This window comes from Mus pahari, chromosome 15 (genome assembly GCF_900095145.1).
Source record: "Mus pahari chromosome 15, PAHARI_EIJ_v1.1, whole genome shotgun sequence".
In the NCBI taxonomy this organism is placed as follows: Eukaryota; Metazoa; Chordata; class Mammalia; order Rodentia; family Muridae; genus Mus; species Mus pahari.
This window is the reverse complement of record NC_034604.1, coordinates 27,738,222-27,744,134: the sequence shown is the minus strand read 5'-3', so window position 1 is coordinate 27,744,134 and position 5,913 is coordinate 27,738,222. Positions and strand designations below refer to the sequence as shown.

Sequence of the window (5,913 nt, the reverse complement as noted above, 5' to 3'; positions counted from 1 at the left end):
GCCTTTATATGTTACTTGACCTTTTTCCCTTACTGCTTTTAATATTCTTTCTTTGTTTAGTGCATCTGGTGTTTTGATTATTATGTGACAGGAGAAATTTCTTTCCTGGTCCAGTCTATTTGGAGTTCTGCAAGCTTCTTGTATGTTCATAGGCATCTCTTACTTTAGGTTAGGGAAGTTTTCTTCTATAATTTTGTTGAAGATATTTACTGGCCCTTTCAGTTGGGAATCTTCATTCTCTTCTATACCTATTATCCTTAGGTTTGGTCTTCTCATTGTGTCCTGGATTTCCTGGATGTTTTGGGTTAGGAGCTTTTTGCTTTTTGCATTTTCTTTGACTGTTGTGTCAATATTTTCTATGTTATCTTCTGCACCCGAGATTCTCTCTTATATTTCTTGTATTCTGTTGGTGATGCTTGTGTCTATGATTCCTCATCTTTTTCCTAGGATTTCTAACTCGAGTGGTCTCCCTTTGTGATTTCTTTATTGTTTTTTTTTTCCATTTTTAGAGCTTGGATGGTTTTGTTCATTTCCTTTTCCTGTTTTATTGTGTTTTCCTGTAATTCTTTAAGTGATTTTTGTGTTTCCTCTTTAAGGGCTTCTCACTGTTTACCTGTGTTCTCCTGTATTTCTTTAAGGGAGTTATTTATGTCCTACTTAAAGTCCTCTTTCGCCATCACGGGAAGTGATTTTAGATCTGAATCTTGCTTTTCTGGTGTGATGGTATATTCAGGACTTGCTATGGTGGGAGAATTGGGTTCTGATGATGCCAAGTAACTTTGCTTTCTGTTGCTTCTGTTCTTATGCTTGCCTCCCACCATCTCTAGTGCTACCTGCTCTCCCTATATCTGACTGGAGCCTGTCCTTGCTGTGATCCTGGTTGTGTTAGAACTCCTCAGGGTTCAGCTGTCTCTGTTATCCTGGGATTCTGGGAGTGTCAGAGCTCCTGGGAGGCAAGCTGCCTCTGAAACCCTGAGATCCTGCTGTGACCAAGCTCCTGGGATCCTGGGATCCTGGGATCCTGTGGTCCTGGATGTGTTAGAGCTCCTGGAGATGGAGCTTCCTCTGGGTGTTATGGGACTGACTGCAGAGTTCATGCCCAAGGTCTGCTCAGGGTACCAACCCAGACGAGAAGGAACTCGTGCCACTGGTCGGGAAGAGTTCCTGGGTTCCTGGGTCCTGCTCTTCCCAGTTACTTCCAGTTTTGGAGCAGATGTTGTGCCCTCCTCACCTCAGATCCTATGATCCTGGGAGTGTTAGAGCGTCTGGGAGTGGATCTTCCTCTGGGTGTTGTGGGACTGGCTGCAGAGTTCACACCCAAGTTCTGTTCTGCAAAAGTTGTTTCTTAAAGAATCATCTAAAAAGAAGAAAGGGCAAATCACTACTTGTTTTTTCCACTACTTAAAAAACATTTTTCTGCGTTGTTATGGTAAGGCCACCAGACATAGTTTATAGCCAATTGAAAGTCTTTATTCTTCAGCTAGAATAATTTTGGAAGACAAAACTTCCACTGATAAAGTTCTCCACACAAGGGAAGCTGATAGTACATTTTATTTTTCTGGTTAATATTTGATGTAGGTAGTGCCATCCATGCGCTGGTGGTACTGGATGCTAAAAGACAGCCAGCTGAGCAAGCTAGGAGTAGTAAGCCAGTGAGCAGTACCCCTCCATGGCCTCTGCTTTAGTTCCTGCCCTCAGGTTCCTGCTCTGCTTGAGTTCCTGCCCTGATTTCCCTCAGTGATGAACAGTCACCTCGAAATAAATGAAATAAACCCTTCCCTTACCAAGTTGCCTTTTATCATGGCATTTTAGCACAGCAATAGGAACCCTGATGCAGACATGTTCATTATGGTAAAGGAGGTGTGGCAGCAGATGTTTGGGATGTCTCCTCATGGTGAGTCCACAGTTAGGAAGCAGAAAGAGATTAATGACAGTGCAGCCCAGCCCAGCCCATGACATTTAGGGTGTGTCTTCCCACCTCAGTTAACCCAATCTACTAACTCTCTCATAAACAAGCCTAGAGATCTACCTCCAAGATGTTTCTAGAACCTGTGAAGTTTGTCATCAGTGTTAACTGTCATATTGAGAGCAGGCCCAGGCCCAGGACGCATGCTGATTTTAATGGTGTCCCATTCCCTTAGAGGACATGCTTTATTGTCACCACCAAACTCTCTCTTCAAGATCTCTCCAAAGAAACCAAGACCACTTCCATATATATATATATATATATATATATATATATATATATATATATATATGTGTGTGTGTGTGTGTGTGTGTGTGTGTGTGTGTGTGTGCGCGCGCGCACAACTGGGTAACAGGAACTAGACACTGAGGAACTTTTGACATAGGCTCTGAGCCCAGGAGACCCCAAATCTCACTGTGTCTCTCTAGTCAGAGTGGGGCTTCTAGAGGAAGGTGGCATGCTCAATCTTAAAGGGTCCTGTCAGTCCTCAAATCCATTATGCTGCTCCAGTGTGGTATATAATCTTGGTTGTCAACTTAGCTTCATCTGGAATGAACTAAAACTCAAGAATCTAGTCTTGTGGGGTCTTGTGGGGGATCCTCTTAGATTCTTTGAAGCAGGAAACCCCACGCTAAATTTGGTCTGTATCTTCTGGAGACAGCCTACGTGAAAAGATACAGACGAAGGAAGCTTTGTTCTTTTGCCTTCTTTCCCTCACTCTCACTGGTTCATCTCTGCTGGTGGTGCAGTCATATTAATTCCAACTCCTTCAGGGTTCCAGTGAAGACAAGCAGATCTCCAGGAACCCTCCTAGATTTCAGCACCAGATGGGACTAAACAACTACTGGATTCCTGGCCTTTGTGGGACCACCTGGACCACATCCTATAAGCCACTCTGATACATTAGCTCACTGGCCTTCCCTTTTGAAGGGTTATCTCAATGTACCCTAGACCCCATTAGTTCTATCAGCTCTCTTCCTTTATATAACACTGATTAAAAGGTATAGAAGGTATAGAAGGCATGATTAGATACCTATTTGGCAAATAGCAAAACACTCTTCAGCTTTCTGACAGACACAGTGAGGGCTGGTGTGTAGCAAGATCAAGAGGAAGCCAGTGATTGTTTTGATCTAAAAAAAAAAAAAAGTTACCCAACATCATTTTCTCACTCCTTGAGTGGAAATTTTGGAGGACCCAGGGCTGATGAGTCCCACCACAACCCCATTAAGTGTATTCACCTTATACATGCAAGATGATAGATCTTGGAGAATGAAGCTGGATTATGGCCAACTTAACCAGGCAGTGTCTTCAACCATAGCTTCCGTGTCAGACATGTTTCCACTGCTATGTAATGACCAACCAGTGAATACTTCCCCCTCCCCATCTTTACCCATGAGCAATGGCCACCAGAAGATGTTTGTTTCTAACTATCAAAGCCAGCAATATGGCTTTTGTCTTCTCCCAAGCTTGCCTGAAAATGTCATATACTGGCCAGGAGACTTACAACAAGAACCAATCTGAGGAAGACTTGGATGAAGAAAGAGTGTGGTTTTAACGCTGATCCCATTTCCTGAGGAGCCAAACACAGAATATCCTACGGAATCAAATGTTTCTTCAACCATAGATCACAAACCACCAGCCTGTTCTCTGGTGAGGTATGAGGGAAATCAAACACCCAACAAGAACCATACCAAGCACCTCTCCTCCACCCATCCTGCCTCCTATTAATGACGTGTCCCAGAACACTCTTCAGGAGTGGTGTCGGTATCATAACTTGAGTACGGATGGCAAGAAAGCTGAAGTTTGAGACTTCAGAGACATTCATGTTTTAAACAAGAATGTTATATTCCCAACACAGCCTCATGAGGTCAGAATGAAGCTGGGTCCCAAGAAACCCCAAGATAGTCTTCAGAGGAACCGGGCCTCCAAGTAGCTGCCAAAGTTGGAATCAGGAGAGTGGTATACTGGAAAATCAAGATTCACCTCAAGCAGGAGCCATATTTGCAGCCTGGGGAAGGATTGCCTTGAGAGCTGCCCAGCCAGTGTCTGTGAATTGCTGTCTTCCTCCCTCTAATGTAGAGGCCTTTCTGCCACAAACCATTGGATTCAGATGGTGTGTTGTCCAGGGCAGGCAGCGCCCTGCAGATAGGAAAGGCTAGGTTCACATGCAGTTTCATGCTGGTCAGACCTGGGTTTCAGACACTCTGCAAAGCATAAATTTTCTCTTCCTGTCACCAGCCTATGTTATCCCAGAACCAGAAGTGGAAGATAATTTGCTATGTCCTGAATGTGTTCACAGCAACAAGAAGATCATGAGAAACTTTAAAATTAGGAGCTATACAAAGAAAAATGCTCTACCCCCAAATATGCTGATTTTACTCTGATCTGAAGGGAATGGAAGAAGCAAAGAAAAACATTCTGTGAGCCCTATAATGGCTAACAACAACAAAACAAACAAACAAAAAAATCAAAACGGGACATCAGTCTTCGGAAGCCCCTCCTCCCATCTCCGAGCAGAGTGGAGACTCGGCAGACAAACCAGCATCTATCATTCTCATAACACCCTGCTGAATCTTTAAAAAAGGAAAAGCCAGCAATAGACTTCATATCCTTCCTGAAAGCAAACCAGCCTTATCCTGTGTGGTAATATACAGAAAATGTGGCCTCCCTTTCTCTTCCAAAGGGCTTCACTGGATTAACTCCACCACATTGATGCTGTACTAGCTGGACCTCATTCATAAGAAGCAATGATGGTTCTAGAAAAAAAATCATATATATATAGTATCATGGGCTCTGGGATCCATTGAGGTAACTCTTCTAATGGGAAGGCCAATGGACTGCATCTAGTTCCTCTTTCAGTGACGCAAGAAGCTCAATAGCTCATGGATTGTCATGACAGCATATTCTTCATTTAGGTGGGTGGATTAATACAGCCTTTAATAAAGAAGGCTGCTAATTTTGAATGGAGCCCTGAACAAAGAAAAAAAATCTCTTTTACTTTGCTTTTATTATGTTCAATTGAACTGGAGCCTCGTGTGCCTTGAACTGGCTGGATAGTCTGGGATCATGCAGGAATTATGAGCCTTTGCCTCTAACCCCCAAATGCTAGAGTTCCGAGCAAGTGCCACAACACCTGGCTTCTTGTTGCCTGACAGCCTTGTCTGCTTACAAAACAAAAACAAAACACATTCTGTATCTAAGAGCTCTGACCCTTGGCACGTTAAGGGCCGAGGGACATGATCTGTAAAACAGATGTTTCCACCTCAAGAAAGTAGAATTGGTCATTCCTAAGCTGTGGCATCTTGTTACGTTCCCGTGAGACTTTATGTTCATGTTTCCTTGCCTTTGTTCTCGGTGGTGATCTATTCAGCAGAGCCTTCTCTTATAAACATGGTTTGATGACTATATAGTGTCTTTGTATGTAGTTGTTCCTAATAAAAGCTCAGGGCAGGAGGTTCTCCGAATCCTTACAGCTTTTCGAACGCTCTTTGGGTCCCCAGCCTCTTATGCTGAAAATTCACGTTCCAGACTCATGAGCCTTGTTTCCTGGACTGAGATTGTCTCTCGGTGGAAGTTGATGTGCTTGCTGCTGGAGATCAAACGCTGGAACTGGCGCATGCTAAGCAAATGGTTGGCCACCTAAGACACATCCCCAGGCCACAAAGGAAACGTCTGCCCCTGTAGAAAATCCTCAGTCACGTTGGCCATATGCCCAACTTATGACAGCCATGGTGGATGGGAGCCTTTAGCAGGCTGCTATATATGAATGTCATCTGGTTTTGAAGCAAAGCCATGGCAGCCTCTGTGGAAAGCTTACTATCTTTTGTGCATAAACTTGGAATCTTAGAAGAAATTGAACCCTTAACTCTGGAGTTACCAAGTTACTATGGCAACGAAGCTACCCATCATGGGCTGCATACTGTCTGACCCTTCAAACTTAACTTTGG

The 5,913-nt window shown here is 43.7% G+C and overlaps 1 pseudogene; it reads left to right on the top strand.

The window, feature by feature from the left end:
- The first annotated feature begins 3,443 nt into the window (after window positions 1-3,443).
- Window positions 3,444-4,350, top strand: LOC110333479 (annotated as a pseudogene).
- Window positions 4,351-5,913: the final 1,563 nt, after the last annotated feature.